Here is a 15,017-nt window from a genome sequence, read left to right as displayed (position 1 = left end):
GCATGGAAGGACTGCAGTGAAAGCTGTGAGAGAGGAGCAGCGGGCCCAGCTGTGCCTCAGCAGCAGCAGACTGCAGAGGTGTCAGTCTGGGGAAGGTGCAGAGGCAGCCCTGGTGTTTTGTCCCCCTGCCAGCTGTCCGGGTGCCTGGAGGCTGTGATTTGGGAGTTCCCTGTGGCACAGCTGCTCCCTTGCTCGTAGATCTCTGTGCAGGGTTTCCAGGTCACTTGGGCTGTGGGGTGGTGGCCATCCTTTATTTCAGGAGGGACAGAGTTCAGGGGTAGGATCAGATGTGTAGAGGAGATAGCAGCCAGGTAGAGATCAAGTTAGCATTGTCAAACGTATTTCTGGCATGGGAAAGGTGAGTGTAGCAAAAGACTAAGTCTGAGAGGGGTCCTTTGAGACAAGAAACTCACGGGATGCAGCTCTGGCCATTCAGCAACATGTGGTGAGACTCTTCTGAATTTTTGGGGCCACAACTTTGCCATCAATGTTTTGTAAGTGTGTTTCACACAGACAATATTATGGAAGCAGTTTGTTTCCCAAGGAGTGTTCTTTAAAAGCTGGAAAATACTGGGTGCTAATTTTTTTCTCTCATCTCACCCTAAATGTTTTCCAGCATTAATACCAATGACCTCCCACTTCTGCTGCTTTTTATTAATAGGACGTGGCTTGCCTGTTCTAAGCCTGGGCACTGGAGCTGGAAACACTTGCTTTATTTAAAAATAAAAACAAAGAGAGAGAAAAAAGGGCTCTGATTACTCAGGTGTCGACAGAAAAAAACTGCGATGTTGTGCCAGATGGCTGCATTTGTGAAGCAGAGTGTAGTCAGAAGGAAAGTGGAAGGAGACAAGGCAAGTGTACATCAGGAGTGTGAAAACATGACCAAAATACCTTCAGCCTTGTTTCACCAACACTGGATTAGGAGGCAACTGTGGTGAGATCCAAGCAAAGCAAAGCAGAAGGGGACACTGTTTGGAAAACAAAAATGTCTTTCACAAAAGCTTTGAATTAACAAAAATCAGGAGGTTTTGCATTAAATGGGCCAGTGCCTCAGAGCTCTGTGCCAAGTGCCACTGTGAAGTGCCACGTGTGGCAGAGTAAAACAATGATGGCAGCAGGTTGTGTCCGGGCTCAGTGTCCACTGGAGCTGGATGTGGTGTGCCCAGGCATTGCTGAGTGCCCGCTATCCCGGTGACTCCGACACTGCCCAGCTCCTGCCACGGCTGCACGTGGCCGGGAAGCGTTTCCCAGTGATGCGGGAGCTGTGCTGGCTCCTCCCTGAGGAGGTGCCCTGAGGCACCTTCACAGCCGTGCTCGTGGCTCTGCCCCTGCCCACACAGGCGGCACCCAGGAGCCCTCGTGTTGGGGGTCTGGGTTATGTCCACACCAGAAGTGGGCACTTGTGATACCAGCACTGGCCGGTTTGTGCCTCAGGCTGTTTGGACTCGTTCCTCACCTCCTGCAGAAGCTTCACTCGACTTCTGCTGCCAGGACAGTCTGTGCCAAGCCTGTAAAAGCCGGGCCCTTGGCAGGCCTGTGGGCGGGGGCTTTATTACCCTTTTATATCCTGAAATGGAGCCTGGGCGCTTTCAGCTTTGCTTCCGTGCTGAAGCTTTTGGCTGTCACACAGGGCAAAGTTTAGAATAGTTTGATCTCAGACCACAGATCCAAATTTTTTTTTTTTTCCATGCTTAAGCTGCCTCTGCGCAGGCTGCCTCGGAGCTCCACATTCTCTCCTCCCCTGTGGTGTCTCAGGGGAAATGGAGGCTCTGACATGGGCACAGAGGGGCCACTCTGAAGCTTTGGTCTCTTGGCCTTGGCTTTGGCTTTGGCTGTGTCTCTTGGTTTACAAACTTGGTGGTGCTTGGGTTTTGTCATGAGTCTGAAATCCTGGTGTGCTTAGGCTGCACTTTGATTAGAACAGGGCCAGGAAAATCTCTGTTAATTTTCACCCAAACCATTTCCGCACAGCTTTCTCACCCCCCAACCCCAAAGCTACTTCCCCTTTTCACAGGTACTTTCTAGCAATGAACTTCATCCACGGATACTGAAGGTAGGTTACATTTCCAACAACAGGTACAGAGAAAGTGGCAGGAACATGGATCTCCCTCTGATCCCTGCTCTGGTACAACTAAAGCTTGAATGTGAGTTTCATTCTTTTATTTTTATAAAATCTGAATTTCTACACTAACTTTGGATCAAAAGTTTATTCTCCACACCAGGAAGCTGATTTTTTTTTATTTGCTACAAACTTCATTGTCTTATTTAGGGAGTGTGTTCACAATTGAGAAAGAATTGCCTTTATTAACAAATCAAAAGCTTGTGCTGTCAAAACTGAAATCGTTCTACCTTTTTATGTGCAAATTAGAGCTTCTGTCAAACCTTCAGCCATGGTGCATTTAATTTGTGGAAATAGAAAAATATCTGGCTTAATATTAAAATATTCTGCATGAGGAAGGAAATATTTGAAGTGATGCATTGCAGTCAAGATTCTCGAAAAATCAGATTTGAAAGAAAGAAAGTGGTGCTTTAACAGAATTTATTTTCCCTACTTTTGCCAGAGTTTGGAGCAGTCCTTAAAAGTGTTATACAGGTCTCTGAATATCTGGTTGGATCATGGCCTTTGAGTGTGAACCAAGCTAAATCTAAGTGTGTCCAGGGCAGGGGAGCAGGATCCGCTGGGTTTTTCCTTAGGAAAGGGTCACAAGATGTTTATTTTTTTAATTAATGGCAAAGGTACTGAGAAACTTTTGAGTCGATTCATTAAAGTTGGGGTAAAACAAAAAAAAGCAACTGTTGGTTTCAGCATGGTAACTTGTGTTTTGGAAGGTTGTAGAGAGGATAAAATTCTCATTACCTGAAGCTGGGCACTGGTTCTTTATTTAGGGTTCCGAATAAAGAGCTGTGTGCCCAGCAAGGTGAGGCACTGATGGACAGAATGTGAGCTCCTTCCAGCACAAACAGTTTGGGTTTGAGCCCAAGGCAGCCCACACTCACCCTGAGCCTGGATCTGCTGGTTTCTTTCTGCTTTTTGCAGCAACTTGTCCTGCTGGTGGCCTGGTTTTGTTGGAAGAACAAGGAAAACCCTGCAGAACCCCCTTCTCAGTGTGCTCACTCTCTTTAGCTGCATTTTGGCTTATTTGGTTTTTTCCCTAGCATCCCAGGAGGTTACTTCATGTTGAATTCCCAACTCTCCTGTGACCTGAGAGCCTTTCCCATGGCTCTTTGGGAGGAGGGTCCTGTCCAGGCAAGCTGTGTTTGCCCATCTTTTTTTTTTTTCCAATTGCATGTGAGACTATCTCTGCCTGTCTTCAGGGTGGTTTTACTGGGGATGAGTCCATTTTACCTCGTTATTGCCAAGGCCTGAACCAGGGACTTCTGCCCTTCTGCAGAGCTGAGAGGAGAGGAAGTGGCTGTTCCTTGAGGAGCAGCCTCACTCCCTGAAGTGGCAGTGCAATTACCCCATGGAAGAGGCTGCTGGAGCAGTGCGTTAGCAATGCCTGCATCCAGGCTGGGATGTGCCTATGGAATCCTAGTGCAGGTGTTGTTTCCAGCCACCTGGCTGAAGTGGGAGAGCCCTTCCCACCACACCAGTGCAGTCACAACCACCCACTTCTGTGCAGAGGGTACAGAAAATATTCCATGAATTCCTGTCATTGTGTGCAGGCACCCAGAGCACTTGGTCCCCTACGACTTTATGCCAGTGTTGTTGTTGGTAATGCAGAATTCCAGCATCCAGGGTTCTACATTTAGTTTTTCTGGCTCATCTCTCCCAGGGGGTTCCTACAGGCTGAATGTGCAGTGCACTCAATGTGAAGGTGTTTATTAGGCCATTAGCCATAATTAATGGCAGGGCAGCTACTGAGGCTGTGGGCTGTCCCAGGTTTGCCCACATTCTCTTTTCATACTCATGCCCCAGCATGAATTATATGATGTTCATATTCAGCCTCTCACCATTAGAGACCAGCAAAGTGGTTTGGGTTGGGATCTCCTATTTCAGGCCATAAACATATGATCCAGCCACCCCATAAAGTACATTCCTCCTGCTTGCCATGAATTCTCAGGCATAGCTGTGGCACGCAGCGGGTTTGGGTCTGGTCCCTCCAGGTGGAGAAAATCCTGCCCAGCAAAGCTGTAAGGCACGGTGTGAAAGAGGCGCTGGAGCTTCACCAAAACTGGTGAGTTTTGCCTCTGCTGCAGTCACAACTTCTGTGGATACTGTGCTGTTGCCCTGCTTCCATGCAGGGATTCAGGGACAAAGCTCTCCGAATGCCACGGTTTGCTGTGGTGGGAGGCACAGGAGGGAGGTGAAGGCACTGGAGAGCCAGGCACCTCCCTGGCAACTCTTCCCCTGCCAGGAGTGCTGCAGCCTCATGCACTTGATCCTTTAATTGGCCCATGTGCAGGCTGGACAGCTCTCCCTTTATTATTGTTATTATTATGCAATCAGACACTACTTACTTCCAGAATGTGCTGGAGATGCACTATTTATACAGAAACCATGTACACGGAGACCCATTTTCTCCATGGTGATTGCAGATAATGTGGAAAGCTCTGCTTTGATTCATTAGTAGAGCAAAAGAGATTGTCAGGATTATTTGGTATAATTCACAGCACTTCAAAATGCATATATTTTCATAATACTCTAAATCTATCACTTGGGCTGGTAACGCAAGCATGTGACAACTGCTTTGCTGTAGTGCTGTCATCTTAAAATTGGGGTGGTGCCATTTTTTTACTGGAACAGGCCAACCTGGATGTGTGGTGGGTGACCATTGTGCAGTATTTGTAGGACTGCACAGAGCTCACGAGGAACCCTGGCACCTCCAGAGCCCCCAGAGTCAAGAGCTTGGGGAACCACCAAGCTGAGAACCTGTTTTCATAGAATCATAGAATGGTTTGAGCTGGATAGGAACCTTGACGATCGTCCAGTTCCAACCCCCAAAAGAGACACAAGTCAAAGAAAAAAATCTAAGGAATTTTGTTTCTTGGGTTGAAAATAGAACCACTGATAATTTTATTGAGTTCATTTTGTTTAGGAGAAAAGTATCTTTTAGTATTTCTTTTGGATAAAATTTTGTGCTGCATCTACTCAGTGTTATTTTCTGACAAGGTGAGTAAGCAAAACTCTTTCAGATTCCTTATTTCATATCCATTCCTTTCTTGCTTTATCAGGACCATCCTTGGGCTGCACTGGGCATTACTTCATCCAGGCCAGTACTGGACGAGCCTTGCTACTTACATTCACAACAAACATCCAGCTCTAGTAAAAATCTCTGAGTTTAAGCCCAGCTTTAAAGACACAGTTTCAAAAACTCTTTCTAACCAGAGGTAACCTTTGGCAAATCTTTATCATTTCCAAGTATGGGTAGAGATTTTTTCCTAAAAAAAATGCAGATGGCAATTTCTGACAGCCATTTACAATTTTTTCACCCAACCATCGTGTGCACATAGACCTCACCACCCTCACAGCAAGGCTTGTCCACTGGAGACAGGATTTAAAATATCACTGCTTTAAGTGATTAAACTTGCCTTACACTCCTGAGACCATCATGTGGGGGTTTATCCTTTTCTCCTTCCAGCCCTCATCTCTCTGTGACTTTGCTGGGCGCTGTGGTGTATTTGCCCACCTCTGGAAATCAGCTGTATAATTTACATCTCTAACTTCAGTTGCTTACTGACCAGGGCTTTTCTTTTAGTATCACAGATTAAAATGTTCCAGTTGTCACCTGCAAATCTTCCTCGGCCCATCCTGGGAAAAGGAAATGTGGTCAGACAGGCTTTTCCCTCAGGTCCCAGCTTCTCCCACCTTTACTAAACCCAAGGTTGCCTGTGTACCTGATTTCCCAACTCAATCCGTCTCTAATCAGTTATATATTTTTAAATAATTGTCTGAAAAATGGACAGAAATGATGAGGATCATTTACCAATGAGAGCTGCCTTCATTGCTGCCATTCCCCCATGTGTGTATTTGCTTCTCTGTCTTAACACCTGAAATGTTTGGGAAAAAATTCAAACATGGCCAATGACCACATTTAATGCAGGAACTCTGGCGCCTCTGGGCTCTGTATTTACAGCTCTGTCATGTTCCTTTCTTGTACTGACCTGGAGGATTTTTTTTTCTGATCTGATGAAAAGGTTGTCTGTCATGATGTGGTTATTGCAGCACAAAATACTGCCTAAAACTTTACCCTGAACAAATTTTGTACAAGGACAGTTTACCCCAGAATTCCAAAGGAGGTGAAATCCTCCTCATGCGCTCCAAAGGGGGACGCTGCTTGGGGTAAATAAAACTGGGGTGAGTCTCAAAATCCATCATGGAGCCTCAGTTTCAAGTGCACTTTCGGATCCCGGCTGAAGCCACTCTGCTCCAAGAGTTACTCCAGTGAACTTGGAGTTTATCATGGATTAACATGGATATTCATTGATGTACGAGTCAGAAATTTTAAAATTACATGTAATAATCATCGTGTGTGGCTTGAAAAACATTCAAGGTACTTTCAGCCTTATCAAATGATGCTGTTCAATGACTGTTGCCAACCACAAAGAGGAGTAATTTCTAATTAATTAGGATCTTCACAAATTTCACATCCCTTTCCACTCACATTGTCCATGAACAGATTGTGATTTTTAATTTTTTTTTTTTTTCCATTAGACATAATTATTCCCAAAGTCCTTTGTGGAGGGAGGGTGACTTTTCCTGCCTCTGTAGCTGGTTCAAAGGTAAGACATGGTATTTGGGAAGCAGACAGGAGGTGCTGTGCTCACAGACTGCTTATGTGGGGCTGGTTGTTTTCCCTGACTGAATGAACGTGACCTAGGGAAGTTTCTCCATTTAAATTCGTTGTGTTATTTGTTCAGAACGTCTCTCTGCAATTTTTTTACATGTTCTGGTTCACTCACTCTTAGAATGGTTGGAGGCAGCAAATGCAACTCCTGGCCCCCTTAAATCACAGGAAGTATTTTGTATGGCAGTGCAGGACTTCATTCTTTCAAACTGCAGAATCCTTAAACTAAATCCTTAACTAAAATGCAGAATCCGCTTAACTAATTAAGCGCTTAACTATAACATATTTACTTACCCTGCTGAGTCCTTCGTCAGCCACTGCTCGTGGGCCCTTTATGAGCAGTTACCTGAGCTATTCTCCCACCACTGTAAACAGGAACCTTCACTCTGGTAACTTTTTTAAGAGCTGTAGTAAAAAAAAAAAAGAACGTCAAGAATTGCTGTCCAAGTCCTTTTAAAGTCGAGTGCATGAGGCAGCTCCGCTCCCCTGGCCAAAGGGAGGGCTGGGTGGTTTGTTTTTCAGTGAGACACAAAGCCAAGAGGGCTCTGTTTTCACATGCTAATGAAGCCCAAGGTGACAGGAATTTGGCATAGCCTGATCTGAGCAGTTTTGGGCCAGGATGGGACTGGCCAGGGCATTACATTGAAGCATCACTGAACACAAACCTACAGCCTGCTCCTAAAACTTCATCAGAAATTAATCCAGTGCCAAATGCCCTCTCCATAGCCCAGTTTTTTTGGCAAAGTGTTTTTCAGCATAAGTGATAAATATTTTGGTAATTTAAGAGCCCAGTGTCCAGACCTTGGATCATTTGCTTGCTTTCCAGAAATGCGTTGGAGGTGCTGAAAGTCTCCAAAACGTGCCCAGTGAGCTTCCCAGTGAGCTAAAGGGTACATTAACCTAGGGGAGATGCATTCCAGAGCACGTGTGCTGTACATCATTAGCATCGTCTTCAAGCTTTACAAGTGCTTCAGAAAAAAAAAATAAGAAAAAAGATCAGAGCAAATTATAACTTTTTAAAGCAAATTTTTAAAGTTCAGCACTTGCGTTCCAACATCATGCCCCTGAGGCACAAACACAACTGCCCCACACCGAAGTCAGTGGGGCTGCTCTGAATCCCAGTTTGGGGATGCTCTGACTGCTCGGGTGCCACAGGAATGCACTGGGCATGGGAAGATGTGTCCACAGCAGCTCCTGCAAAAACCAAGCAGAAAGCCCAACCTCTGCCAGACCAGGTGATTTAGTTACCTTCAGGTGAAGAGTTGCTGTTCTTTGCCACTTCTTTCTAGACAGGAATTCAGCTCTGCATTTTAACAGAAAACGCTGGAAATAAAGTATTTTCAGGTGAGGGGGAGAAATTCCAAGTTCCTTAAAATTACTGTGAAATTGATAAATAAATAAACACAGGGTGTGGGATTCAATCACCTCCCTTTCCTTTTTTCCCCCCCCAGAAAGCCATTCCCAGCTGGATTTTCCCCAAGATGTTAATACTGTGCTGGGTTTAATGCTGACTGAAGCAAGGTAGCAAGTGGCTATTGCAGGCCTGACATGCCTGTTCTGCCAGGGAACAGCGTGAGCTTTCAACGCAGCAAACAAGGTGAACTTTGTTGGGTCATCCATCTGCTTTTGCCTGCCTTGGCCAGGTATGTGCTCACAACAAGGATGACTTAATTCAGGATCAGTTTATTTGTACTTTCCTCCGTCAAGGCCTGATTAGTAAGGCTGGAAACAGTGTTCAACCCAAAGATGGGTTTTTTGGTGTTTTTTCTGGATAACAAGTTCTTCTTTTGAGGAACTGGTCTGAAGTTTGTAGTAGCAGCTTTGTAGGCAGTTTGTCTGCTCACAGAGCTGATGTTGCTGATTGTGAAACAAGAAGCTGAAACATTCTAGGTACAGCCAGGCAAAGGCAATCTTTCCATTTTCTGCTTCCTAGAGTGCACTTGCAAAGGAGAACACTTTTCAGTTGTTCCTCTTCAGCATGAATTCCTGTTCCATCTCCCTCATTACTCAGATCTAGTCCATCAGATCAGAGGCAGGAATACAGGCCTGTGTCTCTGTAATGTGACACAGAACCAGCACTGAAAATGGGCTTTAAATGGTGCCACTGTGTTGATTTAGGTGGATTTTACCTGAGAAATAATATGCAAATTAAAGCATTACTCAAAAAGGTGTGCACCGTACTTAAAAATACACCTTTAGTGCTCAGCATCCAAACATTCCTGTTTTCTGTTTCCAGTATTCATCAGCTCCACTTCCCGTTGGTTTTCTTTCTTTAAATCTGATGCTGCTCCTAGGATGTATGTGCTTGTATTTGTGTGCATGTGTCGGCCCATGATTGTTTCTACTGCTAAAGCTGGCAATGTAGCTACTGTTTTCCAAGCTCAGTTACTATTTTGGCAAAGCATGGGTATTTGGGGATATGAAAACTGCTCAGCTGCCTTAAGGAAAAAAATTTTCCATAGGTTTTTGTTTCCATACTTTCCAGTTTTCCACTCATCAGCTGCAGGCTCATGTTGAAAAATGTCTTTCAGTGTCAGAACTTCAGAACTTGCAAACCCCAGCAATGGGGGGCAAGTTCACTGTCTCTGAGCAGGTCTGTCTGCTAATAAGGGAATAAATACAAGTAACACAAGCAGATGAATATTAACTAATACCAAAGCACACCTAACCCCTCTGAATTGCCTTCTCTGTTCACATTCTTGCCATTTGAGCAGCAGGGCAGCATCAGCTCTCCTCACATACTGCAGCCTGAGCAAACAGCTCCAAAGGGCCAAAAGAAGCAAATAAAATGTATTTGTTATTACGGCTGACCTTAGGCAGGCAGTATGTGGAGCTGCGGGAATCATCTGCAGAATCTCTGATTATAAGTATGGTGATAACTGGTAAAACTGTGCTGAACTACTGTGAAACAATTCAGGTAGTCAGCAAACAGGGCTAATTGCTAGTTTGGGGGAGATTATGGGTAATTTACTGCCCACTGAGGGCTTCTACCTAAAAATAAGCTTTTTTTTTTTCCCTCCCTTTGGACAGCACTTGCATGCTAATGTAGAATTCCTGATGCAATTACATGTGAAGAGGACATTCAGATGCACTTCCATAAATGCCCTTCTGCTTCTCAATTACATTAACTGTCTTTGTAGATCCTTTGATAGAAACCATATTCTTCACTATTTTTTAAATGGAGAACAGGCCCTGAGCTAGACTGTGCCATTATCCAAGATGTCCCGATCAAAGGGCTGAGGGTAACACAATAAACACAAGGAAAGAAACTACTGCTGGTTTCCAACACAAACTTAACGGGAAAGTGTCAAGTGAGCAGCTACTGACAATTCCAGCCCTGAAACCAAATGCTCTTGTGCGAAACTCCACCTTTGAGAAGAACAAATATCCACAGAGTGTTTTGGCTATAATTATTCATTTAAGGGGAAAAAGAAAAAAGTGCTGAATTCAGTTTGCTAAAGTAAAGACATTAATATTTTTGGCAAGTAAAGATGTAAACCTAATGTTTAAATGAAATGTCATCCCCTGGGTTCACATTTGCCCACTGAACTACGGTGCAAACCCTCCGCAGACCTTCATACAATACACATTTTTCAGTTCATTGAAGAAGGCCCCTGCTGCTTCTCAAGGAAAACTAACTTGCAGAAGCAAAATAAATACTGGCGTGGCAGTGCAGCAGCGGAGCCTCGGCGCACAGATGTGCAGCACTGCCGGCTTTTCCATCAGATAAGGAGCATCCAGACATAATCACTCCAGTGTCTGGGACACGGCACACGCTGCGCCGCTGCCCAAGTATGGCCTGACAGACACATGCAGGGTGTGCGCGGGCTGGGTGGCAGCGAGCTGACAGCGCTGCAGAACAGGCCTGTTATGTCTATAGCCAAGTGTTTGTGTAATGTAGCCTGGCCTTTGAAACAGCCTCAGAAATGGGGGCACAAATGGAGCTTTGTGAGGAGCTGCCAGGGATGTACCTGCTGGATGGGGACGTTGGCCGAAGGAGGGGGCAGCCTTGGCGTGTCACACTGGGAAGCTTCCGTCAGTCCCGGCAGCTGCCCATCCAACCAGCAGGGCTGCTACACAGCTGCTCCTGGAGAAAAAGTGTACTTCTTTTATATATATATACACACATGTGAGGGCCAGCAAGATGATGAGAGAGGTGGAGCACCTCTCTGATGAGGAAAGGCTGAGAGAATGGAGATTGTCCAGCCTGGAAAAGAGAAGGCTTTGGGGTGACCTAATTGCAGTTTTCCAGGGGCTGAAGGGAGCCTACAAGGGAACATGGAGAGAGACCATTTCCAAGGGCCTGGTGGGACAGGACAAGGGGGAATAGCTTCACACTGAAGGAGAGTAGGTTTAAATTGGCTGTTAGGGAAAAAAAAAAATCTTTGCTGGGAAGGTGGTGAGGCCCTGGCACAGGGTGCCCAGAGAAGCTGTGGCTGCTCCATCCCTGGAAGTGTCCAAGGCCAGGCTGGACAGGGCTTGGAGCAACCTGGAATAGTGGAAGGTGTCCCTGTCCATGGCAGGGGGTGGAAGCTTGAGATGAGCTTTAAGGTCCATTCCACCCAAAGCATTCTGTGATTCAAATGTGTATTTATATCTGTATACACACACACAGATATTTACACACAGTTATATAGACACACATATAGCTATACACACAGATATATATGTATATGTGTGTATATGTATATATATATATATATGATCTCATGTTTAATTGTGGGCCCTGGGCCTAACTGTACTGTGGCATGCAAAGGGTTACTGCTGTCTGCTTTTAGGAAAGACACCTCTTAAAAAAGTAGTAAATTAAAAAAAAAAAGTAAATTTTGACCCTACAGAAATACAGCTCCCTGGACCTGTGATAGTTCCTATTAAGATATACAAAGTATCTCAGCAAGGGGAAATTTAACTTACATACAACACATGATTTTAAGTAAAGAAATATTGATGGAGCGGGCGGGGGGGACAAGTATTTTTTTAGCTCTAATTTATGGCTGAGCAGCTTCATTTTAGGTACTTCATGGGAATATTTTAAACCAAGCCTGCATAATATTAAAATAAGTTAAAATGTATGTAAAATTTATGAGAGCATGTCAGGTGCAATGCTTGATAAAGTAAGTTTAATGCTTCAGAATTTTTTTCTTCAGGCAGAGAAAGCTGAATCCTGCAATTCTAGGTTACAGTATAATTTTAGAAACTCTTTTCCATTATACCATTCTTTTATTAATGAGATCCAATTCAATTTAACAAAAAGAGGTAAATTCCTAAAGAGTTTGTGGAAAGTCCTCAGCAGGTTGGAAGCTGGGAGTGTGTGATAAAAGGGGGTATTCTCCTGTTCATAGGATCTACTCAGTTTTACAGAAACACAGAGGAAATCAATTCACAACAAACTTTCCAAGTGTGCCTCTCCAGCGCGGTTTTCCTCCTGGAAATGCCGCCTGGCTCCGTGAGCAAACAAAAGCTTTGGCAGTTGACAAGGGCTGTACATCACTTTGAAAACTCTTCATTTACCGGGGGTGTGTCATGTTGCTTCATTGTGTGACACTCCCAATTATCGTGACAGAGCTAAATGACAAAGTACTGTCACCCCACTGAAAATTCAGAGCAGCTTCTTTCCATTTTTCTGCCTGGTCACGGGAACGTCGCTGAGCCGGTACAAAGGAGCGGCAGGAGCCGCAAACAGGGGCTGCAATGGCTGCAAACTGCTCTGCTCTATTAAAAATTCAGCTCCTCGGCAATATTAAATCTGAATTTACTTCCATCAAACAGAAACTTAGCATATCTCATTCTTCCATTATAAAATATTGACATCAGGAATAGTGAATCCTGAAATGAAGATTATAGATGAAAACTGTGTGCTTGGTAATTATAATTTTTTTCTTTGTTATTATTCCTTTCCTCTGAGGATTGCACAGGCTGTTGCAAACAGTAATGAAGTTAGCATGCAATGCCAATGCAAAGTGTGCTGCAAAGTTATTCCTGCCCTCATTATGGATGAGGGAGGCGAGACAGCAGGAGGAGGGAGATTTCCCCAGCCAAACCCGCACACGGGTGGGACAGCCTCCGCCTCAAGTCTTAATCAACATCCCTGGTGAGGAGACCCTCAGTGCCATCTTGTTTCTGTCTCCTTTTGTTCTGCCATTTCCCTGGGTTTTTTTAGGTCTGTACTCGAGCTCAGAGCTATTAATATCAATGACACTTTTTTTGTGACAAACCAAGCAGCCGGTTCGCAAACCCTTTCACTGCCCTGTCTTGTAACTCTGTGAATTACCAGAGCACTGAAAAACACAGTTACAGGCGTGGAAGTGTCCAACCCCTCATCCCAACAGCCCTTCCTTGGGGCCTGACACCACAGTATGAAGAGACCAACACCTTGGCCAACCTGCACTGGGATAACCCTTTGGTGTGGAGACAGCACATGGCTCAGGATGGCTTCCAACACAAGAGCCATGGCATCACCCCCTGAAATTCCCACCTGGCCGATGAATGTGATCATGGCTGGTGCCTCTCTCCGAGGTGATCACGCAGAGAGGTCCCACTGGGCAGGGTGGTGTTTGTTGTTTGAGGGGCTCCTCCACATCCTCTTGAACCCTCCTCATGGCCTGCAGATGTTCTTGAGGAGTGTGATGTATCCCGGGTGCGACACCGGATACTGAGTCTGTCTCATGTGCTTCCTACAAAAATCAATCCAAATCAATAAAGTGCCCACCCTCCTCCCACAGTGCTTGCAGAGGTTCAAAGGCAGGACCAATTACTCTTAAGGTGGAATTGTTAGGTGTCAGATGAGAATAGAAAAGTTGAATCATTATGTTTAGGAACAGATTTATTTAGAGGGCTTGAAGAATTTGTTTTGCTATCAACAGGTCTATAAAAAGCACCATCTAGTAGAAACCGATACCTTGCAAAATGATAGGGGGATGTTGTTTGGGGGGTTTTTTTCCCCTTTTCTCTTCTTTTTGCACCAATCAAACACAGAGCTGCCCCATAAACCAGGGTAAACTCCCACCCAAGCTCAGGAAAGCCATGGCAGTAAAGCTCCTGACCTTGAAGGGCATTTGGTCACAATCCTTCTTGCCATACACATCGCCGTTCTGGTTCCCATTTCCCCATGCTTCTTTTATGTATAACATATAAATACCTTTATCATGCACTCATTTTTTTTGGTTTGGTTCCAAAACCGAGATCCCTGCCAGCCTCCAGGTCTGAAGCTTCATGTGAACCTCTGACCCTGCCAAGATCCTAGCACAGAAATACCGCAGCGTATATCAGCACAGAAGATGTTCCCAAGTTTAACAGTTCTCAGCCCAGAACACCAAAACCTCTCCTAGCACTCCCAACAAATCAATATGCATTATTATTACATGCTCAGATACTACATCAGATTTCTGCTCATGCCAAAATTTCAGCTAGCTGTTCCCTGGAGTATTTATGCTTGTGTACTGTATTTAACAACAGCCCATTCAAAATGCTCACAGCTCCTAGGAATGAAATGCACATAATTTAGGAATAGCTGTCTGGCTATTCAGGCATCATGCTGTGTCAAGGGAAAATTAAATCTCTAACTCTCCCCCTCTTTTAAAACAAACCTGTACTTTGCATCATATTTTGGGGAGCTGCATGGAAGTTTCATAAAGACCAAGTGGCCTTAGCTCTTTTTTTTCCTGTTTAATGGCAGTGCCTCCCCATTAATGCTCCAAAATGATACAGCAGTTTAAAAAAAAGCTCTCAGCATGCAGGCATTGTATCACATTAAGAAATCAGGATTTTCTAGGCACTGCACAGCATTAATTACACTGAGCATGCTGCAAATTTAAATTAAATGATATGCCATGTTCTGTTGTAAATATCAAAATGGATTGCAAGATAGAGCCCCACATTTACTTCTGATTGGCATTTGTGCACTGAACAGGATCAGAAAATCTCTATGATATATAATTTCTTTTTGTTTTAAGCATATGTGATACAAATGTACTTTTTATTTTCAGGAGTACCTAAGAACACAGGTACAGGTTAGAACTTGTCTCTACTGAAAAAAAAAAAAACCCCAAACAAACCCTCTCTCAATAATAACAACAGCAGCAATAAAAGAACAGAAACAGCCCTCTTTGCCCTCATTTCCTTTCCAACATAAAAGAATAAAATATGCTTCTCTTCCCTCCCAGCAAGTATTTACAATGTAGGGAATGGAGAGCACCAAGAGGAAAATGGGGAATACGACGTCAGCAGACA

General features: G+C 44.5%; 3 long non-coding RNA genes across 5 annotated transcripts in view; 1 reads left to right on the top strand and 2 right to left on the bottom strand.

Annotated features, from left to right (window-relative positions):
- Positions 1-15,017, top strand: part of LOC108449364 — a 174,019-nt gene that overhangs the window by 154,359 nt on the left and 4,643 nt on the right. The window contains exons 6-8 of the long non-coding RNA XR_001865529.1: positions 2,015-6,723; positions 8,240-8,431; positions 14,951-15,017. The exon at positions 14,951-15,017 is cut by the window's right edge and continues 529 nt beyond it. This is a non-coding gene — a long non-coding RNA (uncharacterized LOC108449364). The remainder of the gene's footprint in view (positions 1-2,014; positions 6,724-8,239; positions 8,432-14,950) is intronic.
- On the bottom strand, positions 1,673-7,944 carry LOC108449366. Its single transcript, XR_001865534.1, has 2 exons — positions 7,083-7,944; positions 1,673-5,752 (listed from the first exon to the last, which is right to left on the bottom strand). It is a non-coding gene; the product is annotated as an uncharacterized LOC108449366 (long non-coding RNA).
- Positions 8,440-15,017, bottom strand: part of LOC108449365 — an 11,452-nt gene continuing 4,874 nt past the window's right edge. The window contains exons 3-4 of one of the 3 annotated variants that reach the window (XR_001865530.1): positions 13,264-15,017; positions 8,440-10,875 (exon numbers count right to left, since the gene is read on the bottom strand). The exon at positions 13,264-15,017 is cut by the window's right edge and continues 202 nt beyond it. This is a non-coding gene — a long non-coding RNA (uncharacterized LOC108449365). Of the gene's footprint in view, positions 10,876-11,417 lie in introns of those variants that run through there. The other 2 variants (XR_001865532.1, XR_001865531.1) reach the window with 2 other exon arrangements.

Source organism: Corvus brachyrhynchos, unplaced genomic scaffold, assembly GCF_000691975.1.
Source record: "Corvus brachyrhynchos isolate BGI_N302 unplaced genomic scaffold, ASM69197v1 scaffold69, whole genome shotgun sequence".
NCBI classification, from domain to species: domain Eukaryota; kingdom Metazoa; phylum Chordata; class Aves; order Passeriformes; family Corvidae; genus Corvus; species Corvus brachyrhynchos.
The sequence above is the reverse complement of the archived record's forward strand: the minus strand, read 5'-3'. Positions and strand labels throughout refer to the sequence as shown.